The 14,005-nt window shown below is 46.2% G+C and overlaps 4 non-coding genes across 4 annotated transcripts; all 4 read right to left on the bottom strand.

Moving 5' to 3' along the window:
* Positions 1 to 201: 201 nt before the first annotated feature.
* On the bottom strand, positions 202 to 416 carry LOC143932491 (small nucleolar RNA U3). Its single transcript, XR_013262923.1, has one exon. It is a non-coding gene; the product is annotated as a small nucleolar RNA U3 (small nucleolar RNA).
* A 5,327-nt stretch (positions 417 to 5,743) lies between these two features.
* LOC143932500 (small nucleolar RNA U3) lies at positions 5,744 to 5,958 on the bottom strand. Its single transcript, XR_013262931.1, has one exon. It is a non-coding gene; the product is annotated as a small nucleolar RNA U3 (small nucleolar RNA).
* A 2,821-nt stretch (positions 5,959 to 8,779) lies between these two features.
* On the bottom strand, positions 8,780 to 8,994 carry LOC143932511 (small nucleolar RNA U3). The gene has a single exon (XR_013262941.1). It is a non-coding gene; the product is annotated as a small nucleolar RNA U3 (small nucleolar RNA).
* Positions 8,995 to 13,437: 4,443 nt separating this feature from the next.
* On the bottom strand, positions 13,438 to 13,652 carry LOC143932471 (small nucleolar RNA U3). The gene has a single exon (XR_013262905.1). It is a non-coding gene; the product is annotated as a small nucleolar RNA U3 (small nucleolar RNA).
* Between the last annotated feature and the right edge of the window lie 353 nt (positions 13,653 to 14,005).

Below are 14,005 nucleotides of genomic sequence, written 5' to 3'. Positions count from 1 at the left end.
CTGTCACTGATGGCTCAGCCGAAATGTTCAACTGGCTGATGCTGTGCACAATTATGATAATGTGCTGCTTTCCATTCTCTGCAGAATGGGGTTCCTCAGCAATTAAATAGGCCCTCTCCTTATTTTATACTCGAGTGTGCACCAACAAACGGGACCACTAGTTCTCAACCTTAAGCCTCTCACATTGGTGGCGTTCAAACAACCACTCTGAATGAGTTCCTGCCTACTATCTTCCCATCTGGAAAGATGACCAAGTCATCAAACGGTGGCAGCATCTGCAGAGAGCAGCACTGCCAACAGGAGTCCTAATGAGACAAGAACCCTAAAATTCATCATCGTGGAAGATGAGTATGGACACTTTCGAGCACATTTCTCCCTTTGCATCCTACAGAAATGATCCCTGAAAGTATAGTCCTCCCTTTTCTTATTTTATACTCGAGCGTGCACCAACACATGGGACCACAAGATCTGAGCTTTAAGCCTCTGACATTGATGGCTCAGCTGATACATTCAGCTGGCTGATGGTGTTCACAATTATGATGATGTGCTGCTTTCTATTCTCCGCAGAATGGGGTTCCTATGTATTTAAATAGGCCGTCATCTTATTTTATGCTTGAGCGTGCACCATGAAACGGGACAACTAGTTCTCAACTTTAAGCCTCTATCATTGGTGGCTCAGCCGACACGTTCAACTGGCTGATGCTATGCACAATTATAATGATGCGCTGCTTTCCATCCTCCGCAGAATGGGGTTCCTCAGCATTTAAATAGGCCGTTATCTTATTTTATGCTCGAGCGCGCACCAGCAAATGTGACCACTAGTTCTCAACTTTAAGCCTCTAACATTGGTAGCTCAGCAGACACATTCAGCTGGCTGATGCTGTTCACAATTATAATGATGTGCTGCTATCCATCCTTCACAGAATGGGGTTCCTCAGCAATTAAATAGTCCCTTTTCTTATATTATGCTCGAGCGCGCACCATCAAACTTGACCTAGATCTCAACTGGCTGATGCTGTTCACAATTATAATGATGTACTGCTTTCCATCCTCCGCAGAATGGGGTACCTCAGCATTTAAACAGGCCGTCATCTTATTTTATGCTTGAGCATGCACCATCCAACGGGACCACTATTTCTCCGCTTTAAGCCTCTGAGATTGATGGCTCAGCCAACACGTTCAGCTAGCTGATGCTGTTCACAATTATAATGATGTGCTTCCATCCATTCTCCGCAGAATGGGGTTCTTTTGCATTTAAATAGGCCCTCTCCTTATTTTATGTTTGAGCGTACAACAACAAACGGGACCACTAGTTCTCAACTTTAAGCCTCTCACATTGGTGGCTCAGCCGACAGGTTCAGTTGGCTGATGCTATTCACAATTATAATGTGCTGCTTTCCATCCTCCGCAGAATGGGGTTCCTCCAGCATTTAAATAGGCAGTCATCTTATTTTATCCTCTAGCGTGCACCAACAAACGGGACCACTAGTTCTCAGCTTTAAGCCTCTGACATTGATGGTTCAGCCGACACGTTCAGCTGGCTGATGCTGTTCACAATTATAATGATGTGCTGTTTTCCTTTATTCGCATATTGGGGTTCCTCAGCATTTAAATAGGCCCTCTTCATAGTTTTTGCTCGAGCGTGCACCAACAAACGGGACCACTATTTCTTCGCTTTAATCCTCTGACATTGGTGGCTCAGCAGACACGTTCAGCTGCATGATGTTGTTCACATTTATAATGATGTGCTGCTTTCCATTCTCCACAGAATGGGGTTCCTCAGCATTTAAATAGGCCCTCTCCTTATTTTATGCTTGAGTGTGCACCATCAAACAGAACCACTAGTTCTCAGCTTTAAAGAGGAAGTAAACCCTGATGAGTTTACTTTCTCTTTCATTCCCTGCAAAGGCAAAGCATAATGGACTACTATGCATCGCATAGTAGCCCATTATGTGTCACTTACCTGACACAGGAGCCAGCGAAGTCGCCGCTGTCCCCTGTAGTCCGCCGCATCCATCTTGTTGGTGGGGTCTTGCAGCTCCGCCGCTCTCATTCGGCGAAGCCGCGATGACGTCACTCCTGCGCATGCGAACGGGAGCCGACACGCGCGGCAGCTCCGTCGCTGAGAATGCCGCGCTCAGTGCGCCTGCGCGCCGCTGTCTACGGCGCATGCGCCGTAGACAGCGGTGCCCGTTTTCGGGCAAATATCTCCTAAACCATATAGGTTTAGGAGATATTGCTTGGACCTACAGGTAAGCCTTAATCTAGGCTTACCTGTAGGTCAAAGTGGTTTGTAAGGGTTTACAACCACTTTAAGCCTCTGACATTGGTGGCTCGGCCGATGCTGTGTACAATTATAATGATGTGCTGCTTTCCAATTCTCCGCAGAATGGGGTTCCTCAGCAAATAAATAGTCCCTTTTCTTATATTATGCTCGAGCGCGCACCATCAAACTTGACCTAGATCTCAACTGGCTGATGCTTTTTACAATTATAATGATGTACTGCTTTCCATCCTCCACAGAATGGGGAACCTCAGCATTTAAACAGGCCGTCATCTTATTTTATGCTTGAGCATGCACCATCCAACGGGACCACTATTTCTCCGCTTTAAGCCTCTGAGATTGATGGCTCAGCCAACACGTTCAGCTAGCTGATGCTGTTCACAATTATAATGATGTGCTTCCATCCATTCTCCGCAGAATGGGGTTCTTTTGCATTTAAATAGGCCCTCTCCTTATTTTATGTTTGAGCGTACAACAACAAAGGGGACCACTAGTTCTCAACTTTAAGCCTCTCACATTGGTGGCTCAGCCGACAGGTTCAGTTGGCTGATGCTATTCACAATTATAATGCGCTGCTTTCCATCCTCCGCAGAATGGGGTTCCTCCAGCATTTAAATAGGCCGTCATCTTATTTTATCCTCTAGCGTGCACCAACAAACTGGACCACTAGTTCTCAGCTTTAAGCCTCTGTCATTGATGGTTCAGCCGACACGTTCAGCTGGCTGATGCTGTTCACAATTATAATGATGTGCTGTTTTCCTTTATTCGCATATTGGGGTTCCTCAGCATTTAAATAGGCCCTCTTCATAGTTTATGCTCGAGCGTGCACCAACAAACGGGACCACTATTTCTTCGCTTTAATCCTCTGACATTGGTGGCTCAGCAGACACGTTCAGCTGCATGATGTTGTTCACATTTATAATGATGTGCTGCTTTCCATTCTCCACAGAATGGGGTTCCTCAGCATTTAAATAGGCCCTCTCCTTATTTTATGCTTGAGTGTGCACCATCAAACAGAACCACTAGTTCTCAGCTTTAAAGAGGAAGTAAACCCTGATGAGTTTACTTCCTCTTTCATTCCCTGCAAAGGCAAAGCATAATGGACTACTATGCATCACATAGTAGCCCATTATGTGTCACTTACCTGACACAGGAGCCAGCGAAGTCGCCGCTGTCCCCTGTAGTCCGCCGCATCCATCTTGTTGGTGGGGTCTTGCAGCTCCGCCGCTCTCATTCGGCGAAGCCGCGATGACGTCACTCCTGCGCATGCGAACGGGAGCCGACACGCGCGGCAGCTCCGTCGCTGAGAATGCCGCGCTCAGTGCGCCTGCGCGCCGCTGTCTACGGCGCATGCGCCGTAGACAGCGGTGCCCGTTTTCGGGCAAATATCTCCTAAACCATATAGGTTTAGGAGATATTGCTTGGACCTACAGGTAAGCCTTAATCTAGGCTTACCTGTAGGTCAAAGTGGTTTGTAAGGGTTTACAACCACTTTAAGCCTCTGACATTGGTGGCTCGGCCGATGCTGTGTACAATTATAATGATGTGCTGCTTTCCAATTCTCCGCAGAATGGGGTTCCTCAGCAAATAAATAGTCCCTTTTCTTACATTATGCTCGAGCGTGCACCATCAAATGGGACCACTAGTTCTAAGCTATAAGCCTCTGACATTGGTGGCTTGGCCAACACGTTCAACTGGCTGATGCTATGAACAATTATAATGATGTGCTGCTATCCATCCTCCGCAGAATGGGGTTCCTCAGCATTTAAATAGGCCGTAATCTTTTTTTATGCTCGAGTGTGCACCATCAAACAGAAGCCCTAGTTCTCAAATTTAAGCCTCTGACATTGGTGGCTCGGCCAACATGTTCAGCTGGCTGATGCTGCGTACAATTATAATGATGTGCTGCTTTCCATTCTCTGCAGAATGGGGTTCCTCAGCATTTTAATAGGCCCTCTCCTTATTTTATACTCGAGTGTGCACCAACAAACGGGACCACTAGTTCCCAACCTTTAGCCTCTCACATTGGTGGCTCGGCCGACACGTTCAGCTGGCTGATGCTGTTCACAATTATAATGATGCGCTGCTTTCCATTCTCTGCAGAATGGGGTTCCTCAGCAATTAAATAGGCCCTCTTCCTATTTTATGCTCGAGCGTGCACCATCAAACGGGACCACTGGTTCTAAGCCTTAAGCCTCTGATATTGATGGCTCAGGCAAAACGTTCAACTGCCTGATGCTGTTCACAATTATAATGATGTGCTGCTTTCTATTCTCTGCAGAATGGGGTTCCTCAGCATTTAAATAGGCCCTCTTCCTATTTCATGCTCGAGCGTGCACCATCAAACGGGACCACTAGTTCTTAACTTTAAGCCTCTGACATTGATGGCTCAGCCGACGCGTTCAGCTGGTTGATGAAGTTCACAATTATAATTATGTGCTGCTTTCCATCCTCTGCAGAGCATGGGGTTCCTCAGCATTTAAATAGGCCGTCATCGTATTTTATCATCTAGCGAGCACCATCAAACGGGACACTATTTCTCCGCATTAAGCCTCTGACATTGATGGCTCAGCCAACACGTTCAGCTGGCTGAGGTGTGCACAATTATAATGATGTGCTTCTATCCATTCTCCGCAGAATGGGGTTCATCTGCATTTAAATAGGCCCTCTCCTTATTTTATGTTTGAGCGTACAACAAACAGGACCACAAGTTCTCAACTTTAAGCCTCTCACATTGGTGTCTCAGCCGACACGTTCAGTTGGCTGATGCTGTTCACAATTATAATGATGTGCTGCTTTCCATTCTCTGCAAAATGGGGTTCCTCAGCAATGCAATAGTCCCTTTTCTTACTTCATGCTTGAGCGTGCACCATCAAACGGGACCACTAGTTCTCAGCTTTAAGCCTCTGACATTGATGGCTCAGCCGACACCTTCAGTTGGCTGATGCTGTTCACACTTATGATAATGTGCTGCTGTCCATTCTCCGCAGAATGGGGTTCCTCAGCAATTAAATAGTCACTTTTCTTATTTTATACTCGAGCCTGCACCATCAAACAGAACCACTAGTTCTCAGTTTTAAGCCTCTGTCATTGATGGCTCACCCGACACATTCAGCTGGTTGATGCCATGCACAGTTATAATGTGCTGCTATCCATTCTCCGCAGAATTGGGTTCCTCAGCATTTAAATAGGCCCCTTTCTTATTTTATGCTTGAGCCTGCGCCAACAAATGGGACCACTAGATCTCAGCTTTAAGCTTCTGAGATTGATGGCTCAGCCGACATGTTCAGCTTGCTGATGCTGCGTACAATTATAATGATGTGCTACTTTCCATTCTCCGCAGAATGGGGTTCCTCAGCATTTAAATAGTCAATTTTCTTATTTATGCTTGAGTGTGCACCATCAAACGGGACCATTAGTTCTCAACCTTAAGCCTCTCACATTGGTGGCGTTCAAACAACCACTCTGAATGAGTTCCTGCCTATCATCTTCCCATCTGGAAAGATGACCAAGTCATCAAACGGTGGCAGCATCTGCAGAGAGCAGCACTGCCAACAGGAGTCCTAATGAGACAAGAACCCTAAAATTCATCATCGTGGAAGATGAGTATGGACACTTTCGAGCACATTTCTCCCTTTGCATCCTACAGAAATGATCCCTGAAAGATTAGTCCTCACTTTTCTTATTTTATACTCGAGCGTGCACCAACAAATGGGACCACAAGATCTGAGCTTTAAGCCTCTGACATTGGTGGCTCAGCCGATACGTTCAGCTGGCTGATGCTGTTCACAATTATAATGATGTGCTGCTATCCATCCTTCGCAGAATGGGGTTCCTCAGCAATTAAATAGTCCCTTTTCTTATATTATGCTCGAGCGTGCACCATCAAACTTGACCACTAGTTCTCAACCGACTGATGCTGTTCACAATTATAATGATGTACTGCTTTCCATCCTCCGCAGAATGGGGTACCTCAGCATTTAAATAGGCCGTCATCTTATTTTATGCTTGAGCATGCACCATCCAACGGGACCACTATTTCTCTGCTTTAAGCCTCTGAGATTGATGGCTCAGCCGACACGTTCAGCTGGCTGATGCTGTTCACAATTATAATGATGTGCTTCCATCCATTCCACGCAGAATGGGGTTCTTTTGCATTTAAATAGGCCCTCTCCTTATTTTATGTTTGAGCGTACAACAACAAACGGGACCACTAGTTCTCAACTTTAAGCCTCTCACATTGGTGCTCAGCCGACGCGTTCAGTTTGCTGATGCTGTTCACAATTATAATGATGTGCTGCTTTCCATTCTCTGAAAAATGGGGTTCCTCAGCAATGCAATAGTCCCTTTTCTTACTTCATGCTCGCGCGTGCACCATCAAACAGAACCACTAGTTCTCAGATTTAAGCCTCTGTCATTGATGGCTCAGCCGACACGTTCAGCTGGCTGATGCTGTTCACAATTATAATGATGTGCTGTTTTCCTTTATTCGCATATTGGGGTTCCTCAGCATTTAAATAGGCCCTCTTCATAGTTTATGCTCGAGCGTGCACCAACAAACGGGACCACTATTTCTTCGCTTTAATCCTCTGACATTGGTGGCTCAGCAGACACGTTCAGCTGCATGATGCTGTTCACATTTATAATGATGCGCTGCTTTCCATTCTCCACAGAATGAGGTTCCTCAGCATTTAAATAGGCCCTCTCCTTATTTTATGCTTGAGTGTGCACCATCAAACAGAACCACTAGTTCTCAGCTTTAAAGAGGACGTAAACCCTGATGAGTTTACTTCCTCTTTCATTCCCTGCAAAGTCAAAGCATAATGGACTACTATGCATCGCATAGTAGCCCATTATGTGTCACTTACCTGACACAGGAGCCAGCGAAGTCGCCGCTGTCCCCTGTAGTCCGCCGCATCCATCTTGTTGGTGGGGTCTTGCAGCTCCGCCGCTGTTATCCGGCAAAGCCGCGATGACGTCACTCCCGCGCATGTGAACGGGAGCCGACACACGCGGCAGCTCCGTCGCTGAGAATGCCGCGCTCAGTGCGCCTGCGCGCCGCTGTCTACGGCGCATGCGCCGTAGACAGCGGTGCCCGTTTTCGGGCAAATATCTCCTAAACCATATAGGTTTAGGAGATATTGCTTGGACCTACAGGTAAGCCTTAATCTAGGCTTACCTGTAGGTCGAAGTGGTTTGTAAGGGTTTACAACCACTTTAAGCCTCTGACATTGGTGGCTCGGCCAATGCTGTGTACAATTTTAATGATGTGCTGCTTTCCAATTCTCCGCAGAATGGGGTTCCTCAGCAAATAAATAGTCCCTTTTCTTATATTATGGTTCTAAGCCTTAAGCCTCTGATATTGATGGCTCAGGCAAAACGTTCAACTGCCTGATGCTGTTCACAATTATAATGATGTGCTGCTTTCTATTCTCTGCAGAATGGGGTTCCTCAGCATTTAAATAGGCCCTCTTCCTATTTCATGCTCGAGCGTGCACCATCAAACGGGACCACTAGTTCTTAACTTTAAGCCTCTGACATTGATGGCTCAGCCGACGCGTTCAGCTGGTTGATGAAGTTCACAATTATAATTATGTGCTGCTTTCCATCCTCTGCAGAGCATGGGGTTCCTCAGCATTTAAATAGGCCGTCATCGTATTTAATCATCTAGCGTGCACCATCAAACGGGACACTATTTCTCCGCATTAAGCCTCTGACATTGATGGCTCAGCCGACATGTTCAGCTGGCTGAGGTGTGCACAATTATAATGATGTGCTTCTATCCATTCTCCGCAGAATGGGGTTCATCTGCATTTAAATAGGCCCTCTCCTTATTTTATGTTTGAGCGTACAACAAACGGGACAATGCAATAGTCCCTTTTCTTACTTCATGCTCGAGCGTGCACCATCAAACGGGACCACTAGTTCTCAGCTTTAAGCCTCTGACATTGATGGCTCAGCTGACACCTTCAGTTGGCTGATGCTGTTCACACTTATGATAATGTGCTGCTGTCCATTCTCTGCAGAATGGGGTTCCTCAGCAATTAAATAGTCACTTTTCTTATTTTATACTCGAGCCTGCACCATCAAACAGAACCACTAGTTCTCAGTTTTAAGCCTCTGTCATTGATGGCTCACCCGACACATTCAGCTGGTTGATGCCATGCACAGTTATAATGTGCTGCTATCCATTCTCCGCAGAATTGGGTTCCTCAGCATTTAAATAGGCCCTTTTCTTATTTTATGCTTGAGCCTGCGCCAACAAATGGGACCACTAGATTTAGCTTTAAGCTTCTGAGATTGATGGCTCAGCCGACACGTTCAGCTTGCTGATGCTGCGTACAATTATAATGATGTGCTGATTTCCATTCTCCGCAGAATAGGGTTCCTCAGCATTTAAATAGTCAATTTTCTTATTTTACGCTTGAGTGTGCACCATCAAACGGGACCACTAGTTCTCAACCTTAAGCCTCTCACATTGGTGGCGTTCAAACAATCACTCTGAATGAGTTCCTGCCTATCATCTTCCCATCTGGAAAGATGACCAAGTCATCAAACGGTGGCAGCATCTGCAGAGAGCAGCACTGCCAACAGGAGTCCTAATGAGACAAGAACTCTAAAATTCATCATCGTGGAAGATGAGTATGGACACTTTTGAGCACATTTCTCCCTTTGCATCCTACAGAAATGATCCCTGAAAGTATAGTCCTCCCTTTTCCTATTTTATACTCGAGCGTGCACCAACAAATGGGACCACAAGATCTGAGCTTTAAGCCTCTGACATTGGTGGCTCAGCCGATATGTTCAGCTGGCTGATGCTGTTCACAATTATGATGATGTGCTGCTATCCATCCTTCTCAGAATGGGGTTCCTCAGCAATTAAATAGGCCGTCGTCTTATTTTATGCTTGAGCATGCACCATCCAACGGGACCACTATTTCTCTGCTTTAAGCCTCTGAGATTGATGGCTCAGCCGACACGTTCAGCTGGCTGATGCTGTTCACAATTGTAATTATGTGCTTCCATCCATTCCACGCAGAATGGGGTTCTTTTGCATTTAAATAGGCCCTCTCCTTATTTTATGTTTGAGCGTACAACAAACGGGACCACTAGTTCTCAACTTTAAGCCTCTCACATTGGTGCTCAGCCGGCGCGTTCAGTTTGCTGATGCTGTTCACAATTATAATGATGTGCTGCTTTCCATTCTCTGCAAAATGGGGTTCCTCAGCAATGCAATAGTCCCTTTTCTTACTTCATGCTCGCGCGTGCACCATCAAACGGGACCACTAGTTCTCAGATTTAAGCCTCTGTCATTGATGGCTCAGACGAAACGTTCAACTGGCTGATGCTATGCACAATTATGATGCGCTGCTTTCCATCCTCCGCAGAATGGGGTTCCTCCAGCATTTAAATAGGCCGTCATCTTATTTTATCCTCTAGCGTGCACCAACAAACGGGACCACTAGTTCTCAGCTTTAAGCCTCTGACATTGATGGCTCAGCCGACACGTTCAGCTGGCTGATGCTGTTCACAATTATAATGATGTGCTGTTTTCCTTTATTCGCATATTGGTGTTCCTCAGCATTTAAATAGGCCCTCTTCATAGTTTATGCTCGAGCGTGCACCAACAAACAGGACCACTATTTCTTCGCTTTAATCCTCTGACATTGGTGGCTCAGCAGACACGTTCAGCTGCATGATGCTGTTCACATTTATAATGATGTGCTGCTTTCCATTCTCCACAGAATGGGGTTCCTCAGCATTTATTAGGCCCTCTCCTTATTTTATGCTTGAGTGTGCACCATCAAACAGAACCACTAGTTCTCAGCTTTAAAGAGGAAGTAAACCCTGATGAGTTTACTTCCTCTTTCATTCCCTGCAAAGGCAAAGCATAATGGACTACTATGCATCGCATAGTAGCCCATTATGTGTCACTTACCTGACACAGGAGCCAGCGAAGTCGCCGCTGTCCCCTGTAGTCCGCCGCATCCATCTTGTTGGTGGGGTCTTGCAGCTCCGCCGCTGTCATTTGGCGAAACCGCGATGACGTCACTCCCACGCATGCGAACGGGAGCCGACACGCGCGGCAGCTCTGTCGCTGAGAATGCCGCGCTCAGTGCGCCTGCGCGCCGCTGTCTACGGCGCATGCACCGTAGACAGCGGTGCCGGTTTTCGGGCAAATATCTCCTAAACCATATAGGTTTAGGAGATATTGCTTGGACCTACAGGTAAGCCTTAATCTAGGCTTACCTGTAGGTCAAAGTGGTTTGTAAGGGTTTACAACCACTTTAAGCCTCTGACATTGGTGGCTCGGCCGATGCTGTGTACAATTATAATGATGTGCTGCTTTCCAATTCTCCGCAGAATGGGGTTCCTCAGCAAATAAATAGTCCCTTTTCTTATATTATGCTCGAGCGCGCACCATCAAACTTGACCTAGATCTCAACTGGCTGATGCTGTTCACAATTATAATGATGTACTGCTTTCCATCCTCCGCAGAATGGGGTACCTCAGCATTTAAACAGGCCGTCATCTTATTTTATGCTTGAGCATGCACCATCCAACGGGACCACTATTTCTCCGCTTTAAGCCTCTGAGATTGATGGCTCAGCCAACACGTTCAGCTAGCTGATGCTGTTCACAATTATAATGATGTGCTTCCATCCATTCTCCGCAGAATGGGGTTCTTTTGCATTTAAATAGGCCCTCTCCTTATTTTATGTTTGAGCGTACAACAACAAAGGGGACCACTAGTTCTCAACTTTAAGCCTCTCACATTGGTGGCTCAGCCGACAGGTTCAGTTGGCTGATGCTATTCACAATTATAATGCGCTGCTTTCCATCCTCCGCAGAATGGGGTTCCTCCAGCATTTAAATAGGCCGTCATCTTATTTTATCCTCTAGCGTGCACCAACAAACGGGACCACTAGTTCTCAGCTTTAAGCCTCTGACATTGATGGTTCAGCCGACACGTTCAGCTGGCTGATGCTGTTCACAATTATAATGATGTGCTGTTTTCCTTTATTCGCATATTGGTGTTCCTCAGCATTTAAATAGGCCCTCTTCATAGTTTATGCTCGAGCGTGCACCAACAAACAGGACCACTATTTCTTCGCTTTAATCCTCTGACATTGGTGGCTCAGCAGACACGTTCAGCTGCATGATGCTGTTCACATTTATAATGATGTGCTGCTTTCCATTCTCCACAGAATGGGGTTCCTCAGCATTTATTAGGCCCTCTCCTTATTTTATGCTTGAGTGTGCACCATCAAACAGAACCACTAGTTCTCAGCTTTAAAGAGGAAGTAAACCCTGATGAGTTTACTTCCTCTTTCATTCCCTGCAAAGGCAAAGCATAATGGACTACTATGCATCGCATAGTAGCCCATTATGTGTCACTTACCTGACACAGGAGCCAGCGAAGTCGCCGCTGTCCCCTGTAGTCCGCCGCATCCATCTTGTTGGTGGGGTCTTGCAGCTCCGCCGCTGTCATTTGGCGAAACCGCGATGACGTCACTCCCACGCATGCGAACGGGAGCCGACACGCGCGGCAGCTCTGTCGCTGAGAATGCCGCGCTCAGTGCGCCTGCGCGCCGCTGTCTACGGCGCATGCACCATAGACAGCGGTGCCGGTTTTCGGGCAAATATCTCCTAAACCATATAGGTTTAGGAGATATTGCTTGGACCTACAGGTAAGCCTTAATCTAGGCTTACCTGTAGGTCAAAGTGGTTTGTAAGGGTTTACAACCACTTTAAGCCTCTGACATTGGTGGCTCGGCCGATGCTGTGTACAATTATAATGATGTGCTGCCTTCCAATTCTCTGCAGAATGGGGTTCCTCAGCAAATAAATAGTCCCTTTTCTTATATTATGGTTCTAAGCCTTAAGCCTCTGATATTGATGGCTCAGGCAAAACGTTCAACTGCCTGATGCTGTTCACAATTATAATGATGTGCTGCTTTCTATTCTCTGCAGAATGGGGTTCCTCAGCATTTAAATAGGCCCTCTTCCTATTTCATGCTCGAGCGTGCACCATCAAACGGGACCACTAGTTCTTAACTTTAAGCCTCTGACATTGATGACTCAGCCGACGCGTTCAGCTGGTTGATGAAGTTCACAATTATAATTATGTGCTGCTTTCCATCCTCTGCAGAGCATGGGGTTCCTCAGCATTTAAATAGGCCGTCATCGTATTTAATCATCTAGCGTGCACCATCAAACGGGACACTATTTCTCCGCATTAAGCCTCTGACATTGATGGCTCAGCCGACATGTTCAGCTGGCTGAGGTGTGCACAATTATAATGATGTGCTTCTATCCATTCTCCGCAGAATGGGGTTCATCTGCATTTAAATAGGCCCTCTCCTTATTTTATGTTTGAGCGTACAACAAACGGGACCACTAGTTCTCAACTTTAAGCCTCTCACATTGGTGTCTCAGCCGACACGTTCAGTTGGCTGATGCTATTCACAATTATAATGATGTGCTGCTTTCCATTCTCTGCAAAATGGGGTTCCTCAGCAATGCAATAGTCCCTTTTCTTACTTCATGCTCAAGCGTGCACCATCAAACGGGACCACTAGTTCTCAGCTTTAAGCCTCTGACATTGATGGCTCAGCTGACACCTTCAGTTGGCTGATGCTGTTCACACTTATGATAATGTGCTGCTGTCCATTCTCCGCAGAATGGGGTTCCTCAGCAATTAAATAGTCACTTTTCTTATTTTATACTCGAGCCTGCACCATCAAACAGAACCACTAGTTCTCAGTTTTAAGCCTCAGTCATTGATGGCTCACCCGACACATTCAGCTGGTTGATGCCATGCACAGTTATAATGTGCTGCTATCCATTCTCCGCAGAATTGGGTTCCTCAGCATTTAAATAGGCCCTTTTCTTATTTTATGCTTGAGCCTGCGCCAACAAATGGGACCACTAGATTTAGCTTTAAGCTTCTGAGATTGATGGCTCAGCCGACACGTTCAGCTTGCTGATGCTGCGTACAATTATAATGATGTGCTGATTTCCATTCTCCGCAGAATGGGGTTCCTCAGCATTTAAATAGTCAATTTTCTTATTTTACGCTTGAGTGTGCACCATCAAACGGGACCACTAGTTCTCAACCTTAAGCCTCTCACATTGGTGGCCTTCAAACAACCACTCTGAATGAGTTCCTGCCCATCATCTTCCCATCTGGAAAGATGACCAAGTCATCAAACGGTGGCAGCATCTGCAGAGAGCAGCACTGCCAACAGGAGTCCTAATGAGACAAGAACTCTAAAATTCATCATCGTGGAAGATGAGTATGGACACTTTTGAGCACATTTCTCCCTTTGCATCCTACAGAAATGATCCCTGAAAGTATAGTCCTCCCTTTTCCTATTTAATACTCGAGCGTGCACCAACAAATGGGACCACAAGATCTGAGCTTTAAGCCTCTGACATTGGTGGCTCAGCCGATATGTTCAGCTGGCTGATGCTGTTCACAATTATGATGATGTGCTGCTATCCATCCTTCGCAGAATGGGGTTCCTCAGCAATTAAATAGGCCGTCATCTTATTTTATGCTTGAGCATGCACCATCCAACGGGACCACTATTTCTCTGCTTTAAGCCTCTGAGATTGATGGCTCAGCCGACACGTTCAGCTGGCTGATGCTGTTCACAAATGTAATTATGTGCTTCCATCCATTCCACGCAGAATGGGGTTCTTTTGCATTTAAAT

The sequence above is a fragment of the Lithobates pipiens genome, unplaced genomic scaffold (genome assembly GCF_037356315.1).
Source record: "Lithobates pipiens isolate NorthernLeopardFrog02 unplaced genomic scaffold, aLitPip1_a1.2 Scaffold_25, whole genome shotgun sequence".
Classification (NCBI taxonomy): domain Eukaryota; kingdom Metazoa; phylum Chordata; class Amphibia; order Anura; family Ranidae; genus Lithobates; species Lithobates pipiens.
Note: the sequence above shows the minus strand (reverse complement) of the source record. Positions and strands in the feature narration are given on the sequence as shown.